General features: G+C 46.7%; 1 long non-coding RNA gene across 1 annotated transcript in view; it reads right to left on the minus strand.

Annotated features, from left to right (window-relative positions):
- Positions 1 to 4,160: 4,160 nt before the first annotated feature.
- Positions 4,161 to 25,110, minus strand: part of LOC119167986 (uncharacterized) — a 94,251-nt gene continuing 73,301 nt past the window's right edge. Inside the window, exons 4-5 of the long non-coding RNA XR_012889225.1 lie at positions 17,249 to 17,335; positions 4,161 to 4,424 (exon numbers count right to left, since the gene is read on the minus strand). This is a non-coding gene — a long non-coding RNA (uncharacterized LOC119167986). The remainder of the gene's footprint in view (positions 4,425 to 17,248; positions 17,336 to 25,110) is intronic.

Here is a 25,110-nt window from a genome sequence, read left to right on the forward strand (position 1 = left end):
GTAGTGAAATTGAACAGTACATATACGATATACCTATTATTTCAAAAAATATTTGGCACATGAGACAACCCTGAAGCAGCAAAACATGGAATCAGCTGAATGTTTATTTCATTCTTGTAATTTCTGAGTTACCGAAATAATGCAGCCCAAGTATTCGCAACACTATTGATGCTATAACTATCACGAGATAAATCATTTTTGATGCAAACTGCACTTTCACTCTGTTTTTATTGTGGTGGAACTGCATCGCATTATTCCTTTTTTGTTTTCATTGTGAAGTTAGGGGCTATGAGGGCATTCAGCTTCACACATAAAAAACACTTGCAAGTCTTCGGTTCACGAAAATTGTTCTTATTTTTGATGCAAACTGCACTTTCACTCTGTTTTTATTGTGGTGGAACTGCATCACAATAATCCTTTTTTGTTTTCATTATGAAGTTAGGGGCTATGAGGGCATTCAGCTTCACACATAAAAAACACTTGCAAGTCTTCGGTTCACGAAAATTGTTCTTATTGATACAACTTTCAACACTTGATTTTTACATGCTCTCTGTGTCAGAGTGTATGTTGTGATAAGTTTGCCCGTTCCAATAAATATTTAGCTGAATGCATGGTGTTCGGTTCAAAATTGTTTAGATTTCATGGCACAATTTTACTTAAAAGCTGGCAACAAAGTTTCAGCTTGAATGATGTAGTCACTGTAGTATATCGACACACAGTTGAAAAGTATTTCGAAGGCTACGGTCGCTGCTGTATACAAGCTTATCACAGCTTTTATACCTGTAGTATCATTTGGTGACAGTTCGAGAATACTTATTGCAAATAAACGCCCATGCATTGATTGATTGATTGATTGATTGATTGATATGCGGGGTTTAACTTCCCAAAACCATCATATGAATATGGGAGACGGCGTAGTGGAGGGCTAAGGAAATTTCAACCACCTGGGGTGCTTTAACGTGCACCCAAATCTCAGATACAGGCCTGCAGCATTTCCTCCTCCATCGGAAATGCAGCCGCCGCAGCCGGGATTCGATGCCGCAGCCTGCGTGTCAGCGGCCGAGTGCCTTAGCTACAAGACCACCACGGCGGGGCAACTCTCATGGAGTTCTAGGATTATTTTAAAAAAAGGTTTCGTTACTATTTGAAAACAATCAGAAGAGTAATTGGTTCGTTTGAGTGTTCTATTTGGTTATACCACAATTGGATTTGCTTTGAATTCACTTTTGAAATTCACTACTTGCAAACTCCTTGCATGCGCGCGTTGTGTAGTATGACAATGGTCATGCTGTCAACGCTTCACCAATGCACATGTATGCGTCGCGGTGAAGTGAGCGAAAATTACGCTGGCTTTGGGGTGGGGGGAGGGGGTAGTGATTCTTATATGAAAAGAAGATAAAAGTGAGCCCCGTAACTGTCTCTCAGAGGGAGGACACCTCAACAGTAGCTCACTAGGGATGGGGGTAAGGAGAGATTAAAAGGATAGGAATAAAGGTATAGAGCTGGAGAGAGGAGCAGGAAGAAAAAGAGGCGCAGGGACAGCCACATTCGGAAATAAGAAAAAGATAGAAAAGAGGGACACGGTCGTAGAAGTCAGAGGACGGGGCACGACTCAGCGAGAGCTTTTGTTGGCGCCAGGAGACGGAGTAGGGTGAGCCAGTCAGCCAGAACTGAGCTGTCGTCGGAGATCGCGGGGGCACAACCGGCTGGTACGAAGTCCAGCGAGTGAGTCGGGCTCTTTATAAGCACAACATACAGTAGATTTCAAAATGTGTTTAGCCTAAAAGGAATGCGTTGTCACCACGTCCTTTTTTTTCTAATTATAGCGTGGCCTCTCGCTCCTCATGTGAACGGAATTACTTGGCGTGTTGATTGAGTGACACTAGGAAGATATTCGTTTGCTGGTCTATCGAGCAGCTGCTACAGATATTCGTGCATCTTACTTCGCATCGCTATCATTATAAGTAGTGGTGGAATTTACTACGAGTAGTCTAAAATATGCCAGAATGAGTGCACGCTGAGCCTATATTGTGTGGCCGATCGAGTGACGCGCGCGACGTAGGCACTCAAGTGCTGCGACACTGCCTCTTTGAGCTACAACAAAGGCTTGCCGAGTTCCAATAATTGTTATATAGTCCAAACATGAACTATTTACACCGTCATTTTCAATTTCTCACTGCGTATCTGCGCCGACTTCAATGCTTTCGGCAATCGTTGCAAATGAAGCGACGAGTCCTTCGGCAGCGTCGACACAGCCGTGCGCACAGCGTTTCTGTAGCAATTTGGTAGCACCAAGTACTTAATAGTGCCGTCTTTCCAATCATCGTAGAACGGTTCGCCAGTACGCGTGCGAGCGTCAACTTTGTTCTCGCCTTGGCCGCAGCGTCTGCATCAGCTGTGCCCGCGCCCGACACACGAACCCTACAGCATTGTCACGGGCGCAGCCATGTTTGCTGACAAAATTACGCACGAACGAATGAGCGCGCAGCTTCCGAGAGCCACGTGAGGCCGCCTGGCGCAGTGCTTTGTGGGGGGGGGGGGGGGGTGCTACCTGCTCGCCTTTGTAAACTCGCGGCCAGGCCAGGTAAAGTAAGTTTCACGGCGAGCCCGGGCTGCGTCTGGGCTGATGCTCAGGATTGAGGACTAGGCCTGGTTTTGAGGTGTCGTGCTCGAGTAGGGCCGGGCTTAGTGATTGCTTAATTCTTAAAGAGATACTAACGTGAAACGCTGATTCGGTATTAGATTGAAAAAGCATTCTTTGGGAACTAGTACTTTATTGATAGTAGAGAAAGTCAACTTCAAAGTTCCATTTTAGAGTTTCGCGCTATAATCACCGCGCGCGGCGTCACGGATTTCAAACTGTATTTTAATATTTCGGGGCGAATGGCTCTTCAAAATATTTTGAAACAGTACGTTTAGTCTGCACACCATTTAGATGTCCATTTAGTCAAGATTTATTAATTAGTATCCACGTAGGCATGAGTAGGCGTCGTCAGAATCTATGGCGTACGTTTAGCAAGAAGTCCTTGAAATTTAGCGTTGAGGAGGAGGACACGAAAGGGACTATGAATAGATATTTGGCGATATCATGTAGGTGAGATTTACCTTCATCTTTGAAGATAGGAATCACTTTAGCAGTTTTACCATCGATGGATAGGTTCGCGTATGTCATGAAAGGTTGAATAAGCGGAATAAGGTGGTACCCACTGTACCGATATTTTCCTTGGTTATCCTCACCGTTATCACCCAAGATCCTGCAGTCTTTCCAGTGATTTGTTCTTGATGGCAGTAATTATTTCGCGCAGATTTATGTCATGCATTACAGTGGATGTAGCGATAAGAGCTATGGAGTGCGCCTGCAGGTTGTGGTGCTTGAAGTACGCTTACGAGATCAGCACCTATATAGGTTAAATATGTGTTGAAGCCTTCAACTGTCCTTGCCGTTATATTATCGGCAAAAAAGTGCTGCTTGAGAGACAGGTAGAAAAAAGCCTCGTTCAGGATTCGCTAGGTTCTCTTGGAATCGCGCGCCACGTGTGGGATCAGTCCGGAGTAGTACTCGTCTTTCCACGCCCGCAACACAAATACTGTTTTGCTGCGGGCTTTTTGCAATCACTTAGGTAACAATCATTGGTTTTGTTTTGCTTCCACTTATGGTACCAGCCGTATTTCTCTTTAAGAAGGTAGGCTGTAAACCACAAAGCCGTAATAATAATGACATCGTCTGACGTCCGATGGCAATCTACGCTCTTGCCACGCAATAATACTTCGATATTACACCTTGTATTGTGAAGCCGGTATGTAGGGCACGTGTATTCGTAAAGCATGAATGTTACTTCTGGTGCGTTTATAAGCAGAGGAAGGTATTTTAACTGCAATTCCAAGCACACGGGTAGCTTTGTAGTATTCCACCTGTTTGCCGCGTGAATGGTCTGGGTTCGACGCTCACTCATACCAGAAAAGTCTTATTACGTTTTTTTATCCCAGCTTTCTCGATTTCTCAGTCACACACGAGACTTTTCACTCACAACCAGTGACGCCGACATCAGATTTTCGGCGAAACAAACTCTTTACATCTATCGCGTTAACGTGCATTGTGTTCGTGTTCACAAGGATTATGCTTCGTGAACATGTGCTAAAAGTGTGCAGAAATACAATAATGAGAAGGGTAGTAAGCTTTAATCAATCAGATTTATGAAGCGACTGTGTCGATTACATTTTGATTGTTTTGGAGGTGTTGCTCTCGGTGAGTGGGTTCGGATATTTATCATCTACTACATACCGACATCTCTTGTCGTATAACCGTGTTATTTTTCTCCCTGACGACACGTTCACGAATTTTTGCCAACATTCGCTTTCAATTGCAGAACGAGTTTTGATATATGAGTCCTTTATTCGAATGTCGTATGATGGATACAACATAGCTGAAAAAAATAGACATGTCATGAAGGCAGGAAATAATCAATAAAAAATGCGGCACAACAGGGTGCGTGCGAGTTGATTTATTGCGAACGAGTCACTGAGTACCTCCCTGTGCGGACTTGTCTTGTTTACAGCCAAGCGGCATGAAGTCGTTTGGCACCTTCGTGAAAGTAGTTGCGAGCAGACTGTGAAGTTGTCACAGTCTACTCACAATCCCCTAAAGGGGATCTTATCGTCCCACGCAACTTCATCGCTCATGTTGGGGCACACCCATAAGTTTACCAAATCGAAGAGCACGTGACGATAATGAGAGTGTCCTAAAAATCTGTCGTTAACACACACGTGTGCAGCCAAACAGCACTTAGATATTCAACTGAGCCATAAGAGTACATGTGTGTAAGAGAGTCTTATAAACGCATAAAAACAGTGCCGCTACAACAGTTCACGTGGCACCAACCTGATGCCTACACAGGTTCCTTTTAGGAGCAATTTAAAAGGCGGGCGTGGCTCCCTTGAACAGAACTTTGCTGCGACGAGGGCTTCATGTGCTCGATGCCGGCTCTTATTGAAAACTGAGATCTTTTCGTCCATCGTGACTTTGCGCTCCCCGACAATGCCTCTGACGCTGCCACCAGCTTTTCTGCAACTCGTGCTCATCAACGGTACCGTGTTCAAATTTCTAATGTATGTGTTCTCTCATATCTGTCTAAAAGAGTTAACAACAATGGCACATATCCACTTTTCACATGTCATGATGATGTAGGTGGCGCATCACGTGACTGAGACCAGCCGTTTCATGGATAGGCATGTCATGCAATTATCGAAGTTGCATGTTTTGAAAGTGAAAACAAAAACAAATCCCCACCGATAATGATAAAATAATTTATCGGGTTAACTTCTGATCAGTAAACGAAGCAACATGCTACGTCCACCAAGAGCAGCAAGTATAGACTTTCATCGTCACGCCGGTAATTTTAACATCAGTGAACTGCAACATTTTTTAAGCATGCCTTATGGAACCTCCTAGCGTTATCGCTAAAACTCGCACTAAATATAGTAGTTTAAATTCAGTTTCACATGGCCTGCACCTAGCCTTGATTGATATGTGGGTTTTAACGTCCCAAAGCCACCATATCATTAGGAGAGACGCCGTAGTGGAGGGCTCCGGAAATTTCGACCACCTGGGGTTCTTTCACGTGCACCTAAATTTGACCACTTGGGCCTACAGCATTTCCGCCTCCACCGGAAATGCAGCCGCCAGCCTGCACCTAATCTGGAGGCAAGAGTTTGGCACATTCGAAAGTTTTGTATAAACATAGATACATGTGCCAGTAACTATCAATATCGATGAAATTCGTCTATTAAAATAAAAATTAGTAAGCACGTGTGGTAATACAAAAAATAAGATTCACAGCTTTGCTGCACGATAGCAACAGATTTGACGGTTACGCGCAGGATTGCGATCAGATCGAAACGTTCCCCGCGTTTCTCACGCACAAATTACACGCGAAACATACTCGAATAAGCGTCTCTGTTATTATTTCGCTGTGTCTGAAAAGCGCCCTCTTTTGGCAAACGAAGACTGTGCAAAGATTGCAGTAACCTTCTTGGGCCCTGTAACTACAACAGAATGGTTCCGGTGAAAGACCAAGGCTAGCGAAGACGTAGGATTGTCCCCACCGTGATATAAGCGTAGGCGTGAGCGTCCACCCTGCCACCTCTCCACGGGGCAAAGTATGCGTAAGAGATGAGAGCACGCGCTACCGCGTCGTGATGATGTGGCGACGCGCACTCATTGCGCCACCTTGCTAGTAATGCTGTAAACATAATACTTCCCCCAAGAGGCCTGCCACCAGCCGTAATTGGTAGATAGACATAGCTTGCCGTTAGAATGATGAACGAGGTGCTCCTTCATAGTTCAGCAGTTATTGCTTCGCACTCACAATTCAGAAGTCACGTTCGATTCCGCGCAGCGGAGTCCTTTTCTGGATCATTTTTTTGCGTTTTCATATATATAGATACGAATACATATACGGTGAGTGACAGCGACGCCGACGAGGTCGGAAGAATACAGCCGAGAGTGTCCATATACTTTCTATCGCAATAATGCACATCGAACACATGCTTCGTGCTCTAATGCTGTAACTCGAAATTTCGTATATACAAAGTGAAGCAGACAGTTAAGAGAGCTTTGTACTCAGTCGAAATTTTGTCACAGCAGGCTATGACACTGCTTCACGCTAAGCGTAGTTTTTTAAATGCACAGCATTTCTTAGTAGCATGATCTTGTAACTAGGCGTCGGCGGTGGCGCCATCTAAGGAAGACACCCGCAAAACTGTCACTCCGCTCCCCTTTTTCTCTACTCGCAAGGCTGACGCTGGCAGCGTCTGCTAGTAAAAAAAAATACAGCATATTTAAGAGCGAATGACGATAAGGGGGGTGAAGCACTCGCCCATTCGTTCGTTTTAGGGGCGAAGCTTCTTATAGCGACACCTGTTTGTCCCTTGCAGCCGTTGTAGTAGTGTCTAACAAGTATAACACTTTGACCTCCAAGGTGATGCCTGTGAGAAATTTTTTTCTGTGCGTTGTTAAGCAATAAAATATAGTGCTCAATGTACATGCCAATGGCTGCTAAGGGGGAACGAGAGGCAGAAGAATTCGGCTTTTATTTAAAGCGCACGCTACGAATTTTTGATTGTTCAACAATGCACAGAAAACAAGAAAGGGTTGCTACGTTATACTCGCTTGGCGTAACCTCTTAGGTTTTAGAAAGGTTTAGCGAGCGTTGGGCCGCAGTGCCATGAATACAGTGAACTAGTATATACCATGAACTCGAAGTGGTTAACGGCGGGCAGTAAGTAGACACGAGGAGCAAGCGGTAAGAAAGTGTGCGTGTGCCTTCTCTCGTTCAGTCCATGGAATGTCCGCTGGATGGTGGTGCTTCTAAATGAGGAATATATGATGAAAATATGCGAGATGGTGGTACTTAGAGTGTTGAATAGGTGGACGAACGGACACACAGACAGATGCTTTGAAGGACGGACGGATGGCAGCACGGACGGATGGACACATGGACGGACGCAGGAGCGGATGCATGGACGAAAGCAGGGACGAATGCACAGATGGACGTACGGACGCACGAACAGACGCATGTACGGCGAGCGGATGGACAAATGGGCGGCCACACAGATGCACGCATGGATGGACGGAAGCAAGAACGAATGGACAGACGGATGCTTCGCCCCACTATTCATCATTCACTTCGTGGATATGCTGCCATTTTTTTTGCTTCCGTTTATCCGTCCATTTATCCATGCGTCCGTCAGTCTGCCCGTCCGTGTGCTCATGCCTCTGTCCTTGTGTCCAACCGTGGAACCGTCTGTCTTTGCCTCCCCGCTTTCGTCCGTCCGTCCGTGAGTCCATCCATCCATTCGTCCGTGAGTCCTTTCAGCAACCCAGGCGTCCGTCCGTTCTTCCTCCGTCTGTTCATGTGTGAGTCTATCCGTCTGCCATAGGTTCGTGCTTCTGTCTGTCTGTCTGTCTGTCTGTCTGTCTGTCTGTCTGTCTGTCTGTCTGTCTGTCTGTCTGTCTGTCTGTCTGTCTGTCATTTAACTATGCAGTTGTGAACCGGTAAAAAAGACGGGCATGGACAAACCCACGGCATTAGAAGGTTTGCCCCTGAAAATGACTGCTCATGCTGCACAACCGTTCACTGGTCACCCTGTATAGGTATGCATTGGATCACGCGTCAGAGATACAGTGAATGGCGTCTTTCCTTGGCTTTCGCTTGACGTTGAAGGCAACGCTCCTTTGTCATACAATAAATAAGAATAAAAAAGTCAAAATACCAATTAGGCATTCTTTAAACCATAGCCTATTACACAACATTCACGCGCTGCCCCTACCAGTCTGCGACACATTCACTCGAGTTGCCACCGTGGGAATATGCGAACGGCATTTTTAGGGTCAAAGCTCTTAAAGCCGTGGGTATTTACGTGTTTGTTTTTCTGTCGTAGTACGTGACCTCCTAGTTCTATGACTCACCAAGCAGGCGCCCTAGTGTGAACACGCTGATATACAGACAGACAGACAGACAGACAGACAGACAGACAGACAGACAGACGTGCAAACAGACAGACACAGGCAGACGGATAGATGGATGAACAGACAGACAGAAAGACGATGGACGGACAGACAGACAGACGAATGCACAGATGTACAGACGGACGCACGAGCAGACAAACAGACGCCCGGACGTATAAATAGACAGACAGATAGACGGAGATCCGGGGTTTACCGATAAGAATCTCCCTATCTTCGCCCTACTCAACATCATTCACTCTGTGGATGGAGGTGATGAAACTTCATTACCCGAAAGGGGTCTTGACGGACACTCGGCTAAACGCCAGGTGTAGAGAGCATCTCCCACGTCGGCACAGAGAGCCCGAAGCTCTCCGCTGCCTCGCGGCCTCCTGGACAGCGCGAAGTTGGTCTGCTACTGAAGCACTTTTTAGTAGCACTTTCACCCTCTATTATTTGTGCTTGTCGTAAGTGTCACTCGATTCACAACCACAGAGCATAAGTCTGCATGCGCCAGAGAGGGCGCCGCCTCAATGGCCGAGTCTGAGAACATGAATGAAATTTTAATATTCAAGGAAGAAGTCACCTTGGGGAACACTGCTTGGCTTTCCCGCATTGTGAACTGCAAATTCTCCGTGGAAAAAGTCTATAGGTGGAAGCAGAGATTAAATGGCTCGTGAAACGCTAGAAGCTTTTTTTCATTAAAGAAGAAGGCACTGTACAACGCTGAATTCGAGTTTATTTCTCGCCTGGTTTAAATTTTCTTGGTTGTAGTGGCTGTGCCTTTGCAAAGGGTGCTGAAGTATAAAGGTTTGCATCTTCTTTGAGTAAATGCAGTTGGTAGTTTGCGCCTGTCTGCGTCGATCTCTCCCGGTGTGTTGTGTTAAGTTGCACTCTCACAAAGGTATCTATGTCAAAGCACCAACTAGTCCAACAGTCAACTTTATTGATATGCGTCGGTGAGGTTGAATTGAGATTATTATGGACAAGCGCCACCTTTGTCACGTGAGAGTGTGACAGCCGATTGCACACAGCAAGTGCTTCACACCCGATGCAGAAGTGCCTAAATACATTAGTGCCTAAATACATCGAAGAAACGTACGCCCGTGATCTGAAAGTTTTTGCCGATGGATCGGTCCCCATTCAGCGTGGAGCAAGCGCTGAATGGTCTGTGACCGTGTCCTTGAAGATGTCATGGGCAGCACGACTTCACTGCAGTGTTTCGTAGACAGTGTGTGAAAGCATGGCAGTTCACGCAGCCGCCAAGAAGCTGAAAATTTGTTGGGAGCAACATGTTGTGCTCCTTTCGGGCGGTAAGCACGGGTTGCTTCATCTAAAACTCACTTTATATCTTTAACATTCGGTGAATGATAGGCTTGTGCCTGTGGCCGCCTAGATTACCGCTTGGAGCTATTCTTTCAGCGCTGCCTTTATGGCTTGGTGGACGGCCAAAAATTGGTTCATAAGTTTAGAACTGTGCCGTACGGCCAAACACCACACGCGCAGATCTTCTCGAGAAACCATGGTGTGTTCTTTATACATTGCACATTTTGACAGCATGTGGCGAAGGATGGCTTTTGCAACCTTGCATAGCTTGCATGAATCGCTTGCGCATATGGAAGGGTAGAAAGCCTTTGCTTGCACAGGATTCAGCTATTTTTCTGGCTTTAATCAGCTTTAAGGAACGGACTCAGCTCTGTTAAGGTTAGTGTGAGGATGAATTTGTCTCTGTATTTGATAAAATTTTGTTTCATGGCTAAACCTTGTTAATCAGTTTTATTGTCTCCAGATCTCATCCCCCACATTCCCCTTTCCGATAGAAGCCACGCCTTGCTCATCTCGGGGAGTAATACCTCGAGCTTCGCAGTTTGCTACCTCATGGAGGTTGATTGGGAGAATGCCTGGAGCTGTATGCGCTCGGAACCAGAGCAGTTGCCGGTTGTTCTACTCCGCATCAGCAGATATTGCTTTGTTAACACTCATCATTTGCCGCGCCTACGGGTAGATCTGGCCGTTGGCGTAATTTCACATGGCTGCCTGTGAATCGCTAACGATGTACTGAGTGCTCAGGGAGACCAATGCCAGTTAAATGACTACTTACTCTTCTGTCTTCAAAAGTTTGGCCTTAACTGACACGCTGGTAATGAGCTTTTGGTTATGGTCCACGAACAAGTCGGCGTAGCTATTTCAGCCACATCTACAAAGATAACTTCAAAGATACCCATAGCTTTGGATCATTTTCTCTGCTCTGCTTGTGCATGTACCCTTGTTGCAACCTCAATGAATGCACTTGGGTACATTAGATAATAGAAGTTTCTCACGAAGTTTCATCAGGGTCATCCTCTTTTCTCCGTATTGATAGTAGTATTCATTCCTAGCTTGAGCAGTGTATTCCATCTAGTGGTTTTCGTTAGTTGTTCCGCATGAGATACTTTTGTTACTATGCGTTTTTCCATTGTGTAGGGGAGTCCTCATTTTACGAAATTAACCTCTTCCTGAAGGGGACCTTGACGGGATGCAAAGCAGCAGCGTTGCGCATGGGTGGCGTCATGGGTTGAACGGCGCTAACGCGGGTGCTGCGGTGAGTGCTAGAGAATTCGTTGAAAGCTGTGGCTGGCGCAGGTCTTGTCGTTTCTTTAGAATGAACATAGGCACTAGACCGTAGCAGGCGCACATATCACCTTGACTACTATGGATTTGTGATCGGTGAAGTCCACGCTGAGACGTTCCCGATGACGTCGCGTACGACGTTGAGGATTCGCCAGCGTCGGCTTTCCGCTGTCGGCACTTCCGCTCGGCTTCCTTCGCTGGAATCACGTTGGTGTTGCCGACGCGCTCAAGAGGCCCACGCTCCGCTTCTTTAGTTCGTGTCTCTTTGGTGTTACCCACACGCTGTTCCTATCATCGAACGCGCTCAGCGTGCTTGAGTCGCACCTTGTCGGTTTCGTTGGTCTTCCACTGCCGACGCTTGCGTTCAGTTGCCGTTGCCCGTGCCTTGACGGTGATGCAGGTGCGATGGCGCCATTCGTGAACACAATCGGCTCTGCTAACCCTCTCAACGTACGCGACCTCTGGGTTAGGCCAACTTGCTTCGGCGCATGTTTCGGCGGGCGAAGAAGCTTCGCATTCCGGCGTCCTATTCATCGCAGATAAACAAGCCGAAAGAGTGTTCACTCGAACGTTGAGAGCAGTAGAGAAAGTGAAGCGGGGGACAGGTGAGACGCGGCGAGCGCGTGGCAGGCGATTGATTGATTGATATGTGGGGTTTAACGTCCCAAAACCACTATATGATTATGAGAGACGCCGTAGTGGAGGGCTCCGGAAATTTAGACCACCTGGGGTTCTTTAACGTGCACCCAAATCTGAGCACACGGGCCTACAACATTTCCGCCTCCATCGGAAATGCAGCCGCCGCAGCCGGGATTCGAACCCGCGCCCTGCGGGTCAGCAGCCGAGTACCTTAGCCACTAGACCACCGCGGCGGGGCGCGTGGCAGGCGAGGACGAGAGTAAGATCCCCATGCACTACGAAGGACGGCTTCACCTACTTGGCACCTTCTTAACACCTGCAGCGAGGGGATTGCTGTACGACGCGTTGGCAAGGAGGCATGGACGGACAGCGTTACACAGGCTAGACAAAGAGCTGCTTTAAATCTAAGAATTCAAAATTGACCTTGTAGCTTGCTGCAATCAAGAACTTTGAGCTGCGTTAGTAGAATTTGTTTAAATTGCTCACGGTTGCCAGCAGGGAAGACCAGGTGCGTAGAGGTGACCCGGCGTGACCAAGTAGCGAGAAGAACATGAACATAAAGTTTTTGCTGGCGTTGCCGGCAGGACAGTGTAACAGGAGGTGTTCGATGGATTTAACATCACCGCTGTCTGCGGAGTAGGGGCTGCCTCGATCTGTGAGCCGACGCAGTCACTAAGCAGCGTGATGGGAGCTGATTATGGAGCAGGCAAAGATATGGGCGTGAGAGACGTCTGAGTAGGAGGCATCGAGGAGGTTAGCGAGCTGCCACGCGAGGGCCGCGATGACACTCACGAATGTGGCGGGAGACCAAGAGACGACCGACGTCCGCAGCGCTAACGAAGTAACATGCTTCTACAATAGAATACGCAGGGTTTCTCTAAGGCGTCGCGATATTCCATTGACCCAAAGTTCGATCGCGGTATTTGATTAATCAGGGCTCTGACAACGCGATGAAACTTTGCTGTGTAGCGGAGACACTTGAGCACATTCTATGCCACTGCTTATCATACCATACTCAGCGCCGTGATATGGAAGCCAAGCTCCACCATCTGGACTCAAGACGATTGACAGAAAAGATCCTGAGACCTTGGCTGATGGTATCGCATATGCACAAGGCCACTAAAGCTCTATCACGCTTCTTCAGGACCACGGTAGTTCCCGACCTCTTGTGAACCAACAGCGTGAAACCATGCTGTTTAGTACTAAGCTGACTTTTCATCCATCTCTTTCTTACTCTTTTTCTTTTTCTCTATCTTTTTTTCTTCACAATTCTTAGTTTCCCCTACCTCAAGTGTACCTTGTGTAGCCAACTGAGCCAAAGCTTGGTTAACCTCCTTGCCTTTCCTCTCCATTTTCTATCTCTCTCTTGGTGAAAGTTGGGTCTGGCGTTGTGTCTCTGTTAAGCGCTATGTCTATTCTTGTTAAACTGCAGGGGTGGCGAGTGCTAGGCCTAGTTCTCTTAAGCCTTTCCAATGGGCCCTTTCTTTTGCTCTTGTATATAAATGTATTTAGACAGTGCGTGGTAAATTAAAGTTTTCTGATTTAACTTGTAGATTTTCTGCAGCCAGTTTGAGGTTTCTAAAATCGGTTTTTACAGTTACACTTCTGTCTTATGAAGTTTCTATGAATGTGCTGAATATATAGGCTATGCCCTGCTTACTATTGCGGAAGGAGTGACATTAAAGTAATGTCTACATGTGCTATGCCTCTGTATTGTTGCACGCACGCGATGCTTCAGTTTACCAGCATGGTTAATGCTCTGGTATCCTCTTCAGCCTAACCAAATGATCTACATTCTGCCAACTCCGCAACAGCGTGCGCTTTCTGCACAAACGTGGTGTCCAGTCTATCTTTGCTTTTTGAACACTGTTGCAAAACTGACTTTTTGTTTTTATAATTACTACTGTTAAAAGTATTCATTATGAACGCCTTATTAGCGCGCGTCATTGCAGGCGCGACCATGAGTTAAATTTTGAAAGTTTGAAAAACGTGGTTGAAAAGTTAGTATGGATTGTGGCGCTTTTGTTGCATTGGAGGGGAGTGCACAGCCTGCGAACGACTTGAAAATCCGGACAGAGGAAAAATCAGAGCATATTTACAGAGTGAATGATGATGAGTGGGGCGAAGCGTCCACCAGCCCGTCCATGCTTCTATTCGTCCGTGCGACCATTCGTGCGTTCATACATGCGTCTGTCCATGCGTTCATTTGTTCGTACATCCACGCATCCATCCACATGTCCGTCCGTCTTCTAGTCTGCCTCTCCGTCTGCCCGTGCGTCTATCTAGTGAATACTCCAAGTACCGCCACCTTGCATCTCGCATCCCCTGGGGCACATACCCGCTCCACGAGTTCATTCATCCACCCGTCCGTCTGCTAGTCTGTCTGTCCGTCTATCCATGCATCGGTCCGTGCGTCCATCTAGTTAACTCTCCAAGTACCGCCATCTCCCATCTCGCACCCCGGTGGCTACGTACGACAACGATGGCGGATGGACAGACCCACGCCTCAAAGGAGCACTGGCATCAAATTTTAAGATCCAGATGTGCCCATCATTCAATCGCTTGGTATGCATAGGTCTTCTTGGCCATATTTGAACGGCATCCGTCGCGTTGAAATTATTTTATATTGATGTCAAACAGAGTAGAAAAGTTAAGAAGAAAAAACGGAAAATAGACTGCCCTGCGACATCGACACTAGTGCTACGTGTTCGGTGTGATACATTCCACAAATTCCATTCTGAGTGACGATGCCCTAGTAGTGATGACATGTACGATCCGAGTGTTCCTACCGTGGCGCCGACTGGTGCCCAAGCTCAGAAAGGCACTGGTTTCTGCACTGGATCTTCGTAGCACTGGTTTGAATGATTGCATGAAATTATCAAGATAAAAACGACCTTTAAAAGAAAAGCGAAATAAAAGAGCATGATTAAACAATGCTTGTCGGTCAGCTTGTCGGAGAATCGTTGTCAGTTGCAGGTGAGTTGGAGTCGTCTAGTTTGAAGCACGGAAAAGGCGCAATGAGGGTGTCTTTCCACATCACATACGTGTAACATATCAACATGATCATACACTATCAAAAGTGGAAGAGCGTGTAGTCAAATATCATTGCTAAGAATTTTAGTTCATCTTTAAACTTTGCGTCCACGTAAAAGTGGTAATACCGTTTAACCGCGAAAGGCTGGATAGGTGGAGCTATCTGGAGGCGCAAAAAAGAACCTGGCAAACAGGAAACGTATTCCATTTTTCCATTGGTGCTCATTCGCAATAGCTATATTGCATTGACCACTCTGCGTATACCTGAATGCTTGGCACGCGAAAACATGCCACTATAGCTAACTGAGACACACGAGCGAACATGGCTGAAGCGTGCATCCTCGGGCACCTCTGCAGTGCTGCTTAGAACAGCGTTCATTTCGGAATCACTGTTCTGTGAAAGGTCGACCGAAGCAAAAATAATTCGCGACGTCATGAATCACGGGTATTTCAAGCTCCAGACTATCGTATTGAACCAGAGTCGACACTTTGCACGGCGATGACCACAATGCAGTTGACAAGGCATGACTGAATGTGTCCGAATAGCAGACGAAATGTTTGCGGAGCAGCTGAGCCTGACGTCACTCTTTTCTGTGGAGAAGTGATCAGCTGTGGCATGATCTGGAGGTGACTGCGAGGTCGCTACTGCTGTTGCTACCAGTGCTGGAAATGACGGGATTTCCGGCCGTTTTGAAGAGTGCCTAATACCAGGGATATAAATCAATAAAAGTGATAGTCATTCATCTCCCAGTGACGTTTTAGGTCGCAAATCGCTGCTACGTGGTCTATAGCTGCTTGCTGATGCGAAAATCTGGCATGAGTAAATTTGATGTCCGTGCTCATTTAAGGAGCTTTGCCCCTAAAATAATCTAGCAAGTCAGGTAACTACCACTCCAAATGTGGGCTCGAAAGAAATAAATGAAATCCTGGACAGCAAGATGGACGATTAGAGGGATCACCCTCCATGAAACGCAATGCTGTAGCTACAAGTGTCGAACAAAATAACGCGACGTTAGGTAAATCCTTAGCTGAGATACAGAAAGCCATTGTAGAGGTACAAAAATCTAACGAGAAAAGCGACGAAATGACGAAACCGACAATAGCAACGATTATGAATAGATTAGACGTCATAGGAGGGCTGAAACTTCGCAGCAAACTCCTAAATAGCCATGCAGCGTAGAACTAACTATAAAGCTTCAATGAGTTCCACTGCACGTGCGTATAGCGGGTGATTAGCCAGCTCAAACACTCGCCCAGAATGCGTCGCTGCTTAAGCCAACCAAGAAGGCTCCCAAAGACCGACATCTTTTATAAGAAGCTGTCAACAAGCATTTCCATTTTTTATGATTGATACCTCACCATCCGTGTGTGACAAAAGGGCTGATAAGGGAAGAGGCCTGGTTGTTACATCGCCTTTGGCGGGGTCAACGGGTGTACTAGCATGCCTCTATATAATCATACTGATAGCGACGCCACTGTGCCCGGCTAGCAAGACCTTTGCTGATATAAAACAATATTTCCTCAAGTGTCTTCAGTTTATAAAAGACCATGACTGTTTATTTCAAGAACTATGATATTTAGGATCGCAACGCGACAGTGTAGCTGATTTTGCGTTTCCGCGTATTCACTGGACCGTCAGAAAACAGGTGTCACGGCTACTCTTGACGTTTTTAGGCGCTACAGACGTCGCATAATATTTAATCGGGAAAACGCTCCCCGAAATACTTATACAAAAGCATTCTTTTGGAACTGATAGGTTTTATTGGGTTGTAGTTTCGCTACCAAATAGAAGATTTTCATATAGTTTGAAAACAAAAAAAAAACGTTCAGAACGCGTGATAATTCATTGGTGCATTTAGTTTTTCCATATCTAACGCGGAAAAAAGAAAAAAACAAACTGAAATAAGAAAAACCACCATATTCGCGGGTTATTCTGACAAGACATACTGCGTACCAAACACGTCATATCAGTTTTCAATTATTCTTACTTTGTCTGTATTCGACATCGAAAGAGGGACGAGCCGCTAAACTGTCAATTTGAAAGAATCGCCTTAAATATTACGTTCGGTGCTTAACATCGCGAAACCAAGATATTATAATGAGAGATGCTGTAGTGGAGGGCTCCGGCAATTTCGCCCTTCTAGTGTCGTTTAACATACACTCATATCGAACAGCACGCGGTCCTCTGCCATGTCGCCTCCATCAAAACGTGACCACTTTGGTGGGAATTGAACCCACAACCTTGGGTTGAGAAGCCGAGTATCATGACCACCACTCCTCCGTGGCGGAACTGACAGGATCACCCTATATATAAAGCCATGCATAACAGATAGATAGATAGAGAGAAAGAAAGAAAGAAAAAAAGAAAGAAAGAAAGAAAGAAAGAAAGAAAGAAAGAAAGAAAGGAAGAAAGAGACGCTTCGCATTCACGAAATGAAATAATGTTATCTACTTCATACTCACGTCCACGGGAAGACAGTACTGAAAAAACAGCACAATTATTGTCGGAACTTTGGTAGTACAAGACTTCTGTGGCTGCATTTGATCTATCTGTTGGAAATAAGTGACAGATTTGCTTTTAAAGCAGATAGAAAAGTGCGGTTCCAGAATTTGTGCAAATATAGATCAAATATTGACAAAATCACGTGGTAAGAAAGTAGCAAGAAGCAATCAAAATCATAATTTTAGATGTTTCAGGTAATGTTTCAGATAATTTTTAGATATTACAGCCGAAGTAGCTCATTTTTCAAAACACAATGGTGGCGCAAGTGGATGTGCGGTCTGTTTCAGATTCGGTGGGAAATCTCGGATCGCATAACACGTGGTGCGGCCAACGCTATATTCGTGTGCCGCTATTGTAGATGACATGGTTCAACACTATGGCCTTTCTAGTGTCTTCGCGTGCGCGAGCTGTAGCCGGTACTTAACTGCAGCGCTGGCCGCGCCACGATCCATGCGTTCCAAGATTTCCCTTAGAAGGGCCCTGCCACTCTTTTTGAGCATAGTCAGAAAATGCTGCCGATCGGTAGTACAGGCTCTCGACAACACGCGAGCCAAATATTATAGCGCAGCACGCGGTCTGAAATTCACAACAAATTATCAAAGGCTCAAAATTGCTTTTTTTCTCTCGACAAATCACGCATAAAGCCAAAAAGCACTAGTAAATCTATCTATCAGCCACTGGCCCATTTGAACATGATGCACTCGGTCGTTACAGACATCACCGCGGAAAGCCGTCACTTGTCCACGCGTGTGTGCGTGATCCCACAAAAAAGCCATGTATTCAAAGAAAAAAAAAGAGAAAAGTGCTCAAAACATGCATGACGTTTTTATTTTGCCCCTCTCACCCCCTCCCCCCTCTGTTTAGCTTCCAGCACTTTAGTTAGGAAGAGCGAAGAGAGAATGCGATTGCAGCGTGTGACAAATCGTTGTAACTCCGCTTGTACTGGACGAATTCGTAAATGTTTGTGGCGTTGAAATTGTGAGACAATACGCTTTTCCAGTGATATAATTCTATGGTCACTCAAAACAGCGTTTCAGGGCCACTTTAAGTATTAAACAGAGTGTACACGTATGGCTCGATTTGAAAAAAAGGAAAATTTTGTTTGTCGTAGAATAAATTCAGCAGTCTTTACAATATATTCAACTTATGGCAAGTATTGGCATAGTCTGGTAGTGCCTCAAATGTCCCCCGATAGCTCCGAATCTCCGCGCATTCATACCGAGGAGGAGCGAAGGAAAGGCAAGCCACGTGTCAAACAGTCAGTGTCAGAGCAAGCTTCAAGCCGATAAACCGTAGCAAGTAACAGAAATGTTTGTTTGCCTTATTTCCTATCTGATATACTATTTTGGAGTAGCATATTAGTTGGAATATACGTTTTCACAAGAGCGCCGTGTGAAGCAGCAAAGGTTGACTGAACTCTGTTCCTGAAATTAATATTACTTTCACTAAGCCACCTGTGTAAAAAGCAATGGCATTGACGCTATTTCATCTTTCCGCCTGACTTCTTGAGCGAGCACATGTGGTGCGTAGGGCATGTACCTATTGGTTGCGTTTGCACCAGGTTGCGGCGCTTCCATCATGTAGACAAAGTGCGCCAATCTCTATACGATGAAGGTTTTTTCTTGTGCGTCAGTTCAACAACACTCAATATTAGCCAATGTTTTTATGTATTGGGTCGCATGCCTGGAGAAGCTTGAGTGTGAGACCACGCTCAAGCTCCTTCGAGACGTCCGTACCACCAGCGGTAATGTTGCATATACATAGAACACCATTCATATGCCAGCGCCTGCACGGTGCATAGTAGAGTATTCTAAGGCGGAGCGCCGTGGATCACAAGGTCACTTGTTCTTACCGCCTTAATCTACTCAAACAACCATACGCTGGCCATTTAACATCGCTACAGATCCTGAATAAAAAACTTTGAGAGGAAAGGGCGATTTCGCTCATGCTCACTATACGATTTTAACAATTATATACACGCAGACTTGTTGATAGGGAGTTTTAGAATAGCGCACTGCGAGCCTCTGCGGTGCGGTCACTGCCACTGCGCATGCGTCATACGCGAACCGCCGTTCGCGTTCGTGGCCCGCCAGCAGAAAATCCGAAATAGCGGGCGGCGTGTGTGGCCCGCGGGCGGCCCTCAAATGCTGGTGTCCAGGCTTTGTGTACTTTCCGTGCATTCGAGCTTGTGGGGCAGCCAAAGCCCCTAGATCATTTCATAGGAGGGGCAAGAGAGAGAGAAATAAATAAAAGAAAAAGGCAGGAAGGTTAACCTAGAAGATCTGGTTTGCTACCCTGTACAGAGGTGGAGAAATAAGGGTTGAAAAGAGAATAGAGATTGAGAGATATAAAATAAATTACGCAAAAATTCACATGCACACACATGCACGGCGTTCCGACCACAGTCGTTTCGAGAGGATGGCTGAACGCAAGAAGCGTAGGAGCGCCTTCATAGCCTTCTTCTGCGACATAAAGTCCTTTCGGTAGCGCAGGCTTCTTTCATCCGAAACAGTCTGGTTGGCCAGTTCATCTAGTGTGCTGTCTCTGTGAGCAGTATTGTGGGCATTCACACAGAATGTGCCAAGTTTCTTCGTCACTGCCGCAACGGTCGCATGCAGCAGTGTCATCCATTCCTATGCGGAGCGCCTACGCATTCGTAAATGTGACACCCAACCATAATCTGCACAGCACAGCAGCGTCTCGTCAGCGAAGGTCAGGAGAAATTCTAAGACTGAGAGTTGGGTCTAGGGTGCATAATCGTGCGTGTGTGAAATGTGAGTCGTTCTATTGCGACGTGGTGGACTTGCGAGCAAGCATGCGGAGTTTCTGTGCAGCGTCACTTCGAAAGAGCGGAATCGATATTTGCTCGCTTTCAGTATGGGCAGAACGGGCAGCCTTCAATGACTTGGAAGCCATTGAAAGGCTATTTCATGTCTTTTCTCAATGAAATTGTGAGTATTTTCTGCAATCTAGAATACGAGTTGTTCGTACAGGCGGTGGCGTAAAGGTGATAGAAGGGATTGCAGTGCTGCCTTTGAGTCACTGAATATTGTCCATTTTTGTGGCTGTATATCGCTGATGAGTTGCAGTGTGGCACGAAGAGCTGTGAGCTCCTCTCATGCTGATATCGTAAGGTGAGAGGCTTCGAATTTACTTGTTGTGTCTGCTATTGGTATGACAAATGATGCCGTTGAACTTTTTTGTAAAACAGAGCCGTCGGCGCATACGTGTATTGATACGCCTCGTATTACAAGAGCAGAGCAGCTGCCTTAGAGCAGGTGACGACATACCTGCTTTTTTCTGAATGCCAGGTATAGTTAGCCTGATGTTAGCCTGAGTCAGGTACCAAGGAAGAGTCGAAGGCCTGACGGCGGGTGTGAAGCATGTTGGCAGAACGTCGCGATAGGTGGTTACCGTTCGGCTAAAGAACGAACGTGGTCTGCCTGCTGGTAAAGAGGCTAGATGGTGGCAGGCTGTCGGAGAATCAGGCCTTGTATATGTCCTGAGTGTCTCAACGTCAATATTCATGAAGAGGTGGTCACCCGCGATTGCTATACAAGCCATTGTCGACGCACTACGAGGCAAGCCGAGGCTAATCCGGAGCGCCTGGAACTGAACACTCAACAACGTTCGCAGATTTGTTTTACTTGCATTGGTCATAGTCGGTAAGCTGTATTGCCGGAAACTAAGAAACTTTACCCTGTATCACTGTAGCACTGCACTCGGTGACATTTCCGGAGTCTTCCCTGCAAAGAACATGAGTAGATTAGAAATGTTTATTAGACATTTTTTTGTGTGCGAAACGCGATAGCTTCATAGGAGGGGCAAATGTTATTTTAAAGCTCTATCAGGTGTGTGAATAGACCAGAGAAAAAACTATGGATCATCCCCCCGAAGAAGACCCTGATAGGATGCGAAGCAGCAGCGGTGCGCACTGCGTTGACCCGGTTGAAAAGGGCGTCGACACGGGTGCTGGAAGACCGGTTTGAAGCGAAACCCGGTCCAGTAAACGTTCTTTTGAAACGCAAGGACACGGGAGGCGGACGCGTTAAAGACACTTGCGCTCGGCTTCCTTGGCTCGCATCTCGCCGGTGTTACGCGCGTGCCGTCTGTATCCTCGTACACGATCGCTGTCCTTGGCTCACACCTCGTCGGTGCCACTGGTCTTCCACTGCCGACACTTGCGTTCAGCTTGCGTGGCTTGCACCTCGTCAGTGCTGGCGTCACCATTCGTGAATGTGATCGGCTTCCCTAACCTTCTCTACGCCGGAGACAGCCGGGAAAGGTACGTGCCGACTAGCGGGATGCATGCTGCGACGGCGTCCCGCCCGTCGGCGCAATCGCGCGGCAAGCATCGACAATCTGGACAGCGCACCGCTGTGGACAGCGCGCCGCTGCTTACCACGCGCTGTCCACATTGTCGGTGCCGCGAGAATCTGTCCACTGCCGACTCGCGGCTTGTCGCACACTGGTGGAAAGAAATGGCGTGGGAGAAATGATGCCGACGTGAGGATGCCGACTCGAGCGTTGACGCGTTGATGCCGACTCGAGCGTTGCGAGCGATAAAGAGGGTGAAGCGAAAGCGAGCTGACACGTGGTTAGCGCGCGGCAGTCGAGGAAGAAGACGTCACCACATACTGATAGGAGGGCGTGAGCTACATGGCACCGCTTTAACACCTGCGGTGAGGAGACGGAGGCACAGCGTTACACAGGCTAGTCAAAGAGCTGCTTCGCATCTTATAACTTGGCACTTCATAGGCGTGTTTCCTATTCCAAGGTCGGAGAAAAGCTGGTCTGCCCATGATAGCCTAATTATTTTTACTGCAATAGGGGCCACACATTGTGAAGCCTAAGTAATGATTTGATGATTTATATGTGGGGTTTAACGTCCCAAAACCACCAGATGATTATGAGAGACGCCGTAGTGAAGTGCTCCGGCAAATGGGACCACTTGAGGTTCTTTAACTTGCACCATGCAAATCTGATCACATGCCCCACCGCGGTGGTCTAGTGGCTAAGGTACTAGGCTGCTGACCCGCAGGTCGCGGGTTCGAATCCCGGCTGCGGCGGCTGCATTTCCGATGGAGGCGGAAATGTTGTAGGCCCATGTGCTCAGATTTGGGTGCACGTTAAAGAACCCGAGGTGGTCGAAATTTCCGGAGCCCTCCACTACGGCGTCTCTCATAATCAAATGGTGGTTTTGGGACGATAAACCCCACATATCAATCAATAAATTATATCCGATCACATGGGCCTACGGCATTTTCGCGTTCATCGAAAATGCAGCCACCGCAGCCGGCACTCGATCTCACTACCTGCGGTTCAGCAGCCGAGTACCTTTGCCACTACCCCATCACGGCGGGGAAATGTGAAGCCTAAAAAAGGGGATATGTTGTTTAACTTAGGTTGCCGTTTTATAAAGCAGCGATACCTAATACAGCCCAAAATATAGGATATATTGGGCACATCACAAAAATAACCAGAGCTGGCTGCAGGAATGACCGGGTAATGGAAAGAAGACATTACGGTAGAAATAAGTGGCACATGAAATAGACCAAGGAAAGGGTAGGAAAAGGGTAGCGCTAATATATTTTGGTGGTCAGCCTAGGAGTGTCATCGACGTGGAACCACGACAGAAGGAGTGCGTTTGGCACCATCAGGGGAAGGTAAATGCGATTACCAGGCTGCACCTCCGTCTTCAGCATGCGCTCCAGTAGGCTGGTAGCCCTTTATACTCCTACAATTTCAAAGTCACATATGGTCGAAGCAGTGGACTTTACAAGTACTTCCGGTGTAGATGGCTGAAGTAGGTCGCCACTTAAAAAAAGGAACTGTTTAGAGGAGTCTCAATAATCGTGAAACATTTTTTCATATTCTCTGTCTGCGTAATTTTTTTTCTGAGTGCAAGGTAGTTTCACCGACCACAATGCTAGACTGGATCACATGATTTGGACTTGCGCACAGGTGCTCCGACTAGACAAAAACTCAGAAATGAAGGCAGTGGTTCACCGTACCACGTAGCATGACCCCCGAAGATTACTACTTCACGGCCATCCAGCAAAGCTACGGTACTACCTGCAATCAACGCGGTTCGCGCCCCAGAAATCCACTGAATACCCCAAAATCTATCGCTTTGTTGCTTCTTTTTCCTTAAAACTTTGTGGTGACTGGTAGTTTGGGAATGTTTAAGAAAAGACCGACATTTTAATTTTAATCTGTTAATAACTTGCAGTGTTTTTTCAACTCTTCTCTCCTGTCCTGCACGTATCTAAAACACAAACCGCCCTATTGAATATATCGCTTTATTGTTTGGAGTCAAGTAAAAACGAAAGTTTTTCAAAATATCATTTTTGTCGTTAATCATATTGACTGCTGAATTTATTGCAGATAATTTTGCTGCATGAAATTTCTCTTACGCTGTTTTCTTTGAAAAATACAAACAAAATGGTAAACCAACAAACTACCAAACCGACACTAAAAGTGGTATTTTTGTGTTCATCATAAGCTGAGCTTTCGGTGTACTATTTTGTTGATATTTAGCAATCATATGAAGTTAGAACGTGTAATTTTGCTTTAAAACTGTTGCGAACATCTTATTTTTATTCACAAATGTCATAAACTTCTCACCAGGCGAACGCTTAACGCGGTACATGCGTTGTTCACACTCAAGGGCACGTATACGTGCGCCTGTGAACTAATAAATTTGCTTTGATTGACTCTGTCATTTCAATAATGACAACAGAAGCATATTTGATATTGTTACGGAGATAAAGTAAAGGAAGAGGAAGAGCACAAGCCGCTGACAGGCGTGCGAGTGTGCCAATGAGCCATTGTGACTCTTGCCTGTGGTTATTCCTCTGCAAATGCATTTTGTACAGAAGTCACCGACCTCCTAACATATTTGTGAGAGGTGCTAGAACCATCAGGCAACAGAGCTCCGCAGCGGACGTCGCATCGGTTTTCCAGCCATTGCTGGTGCTGAGCCCTCCGCGTCAACGTCAGCGTCTCCGACGAACACGGCTTCAGACCCATACGTTTTCACGCCACTTAAGGATTCCGGTACATTCTGCGGGACCGATGGCGTCGACGTTGACGATTGGTTGGCCATGTTCAAACGAATGAGTGTGCCGAGCAGATGGGATCCCACACTTCAGTTGGCTAATGTGCCATTTTATTTAAGTGGCACAGCCTAGGTGCGGTAAAAACAACAACAAAGAACTCAACGCTAAGACCAATGCGAAGAAAAGATGCGAGATGTGTTTGGCAAAACTGCCAGTCGTAAGGTCGCCGCCAAAAAGGAATGAGCCTGCCGTGCACAATCTCCCACGCAACCACACCTCGCATACATTCAAGACGTGCTGGCCCTCTGCCGAAAGGTCGAAAGCGACATGACAGAAGGTGACAAGGTCGGGCATGCCCTGAAAGGGATTGCCGACGACGCGTTCAATCTCCTGATGTGCAAGGGCTGTTCCACCGTCGACGTGATCATCAAAGAGTGTCGCCAGTTTGAGCCAGTGAAAAGTCGCCGCATTCTGCAAACATTCGCCCTACTTCCAAACACCGCTGCAACATCAACTTGCGAAGACCAGTCCGCACCACAACGTCCGTCGCCGCCGCAAGACCTGACACAAATTGTTCGTCGCGAACTGGAAGCAATGGCGCCCTCGGCATTCTATTCGCGCAGAATCGATACCACTCCTGTTACTGTTCCCCTTGTTGAAGTCATCGTGCGCCAGAAACTCGAAAACATCGGAGTGCATTCCGTGTGCCATGTCACCACGCCCATAGTCGGCGAACGCCCTTTCGCGATGCCCTTCTCCGA

This window comes from Rhipicephalus microplus, unplaced genomic scaffold (assembly GCF_043290135.1).
Source record: "Rhipicephalus microplus isolate Deutch F79 unplaced genomic scaffold, USDA_Rmic scaffold_42, whole genome shotgun sequence".
Taxonomy (NCBI): Eukaryota; Metazoa; Arthropoda; class Arachnida; order Ixodida; family Ixodidae; genus Rhipicephalus; species Rhipicephalus microplus.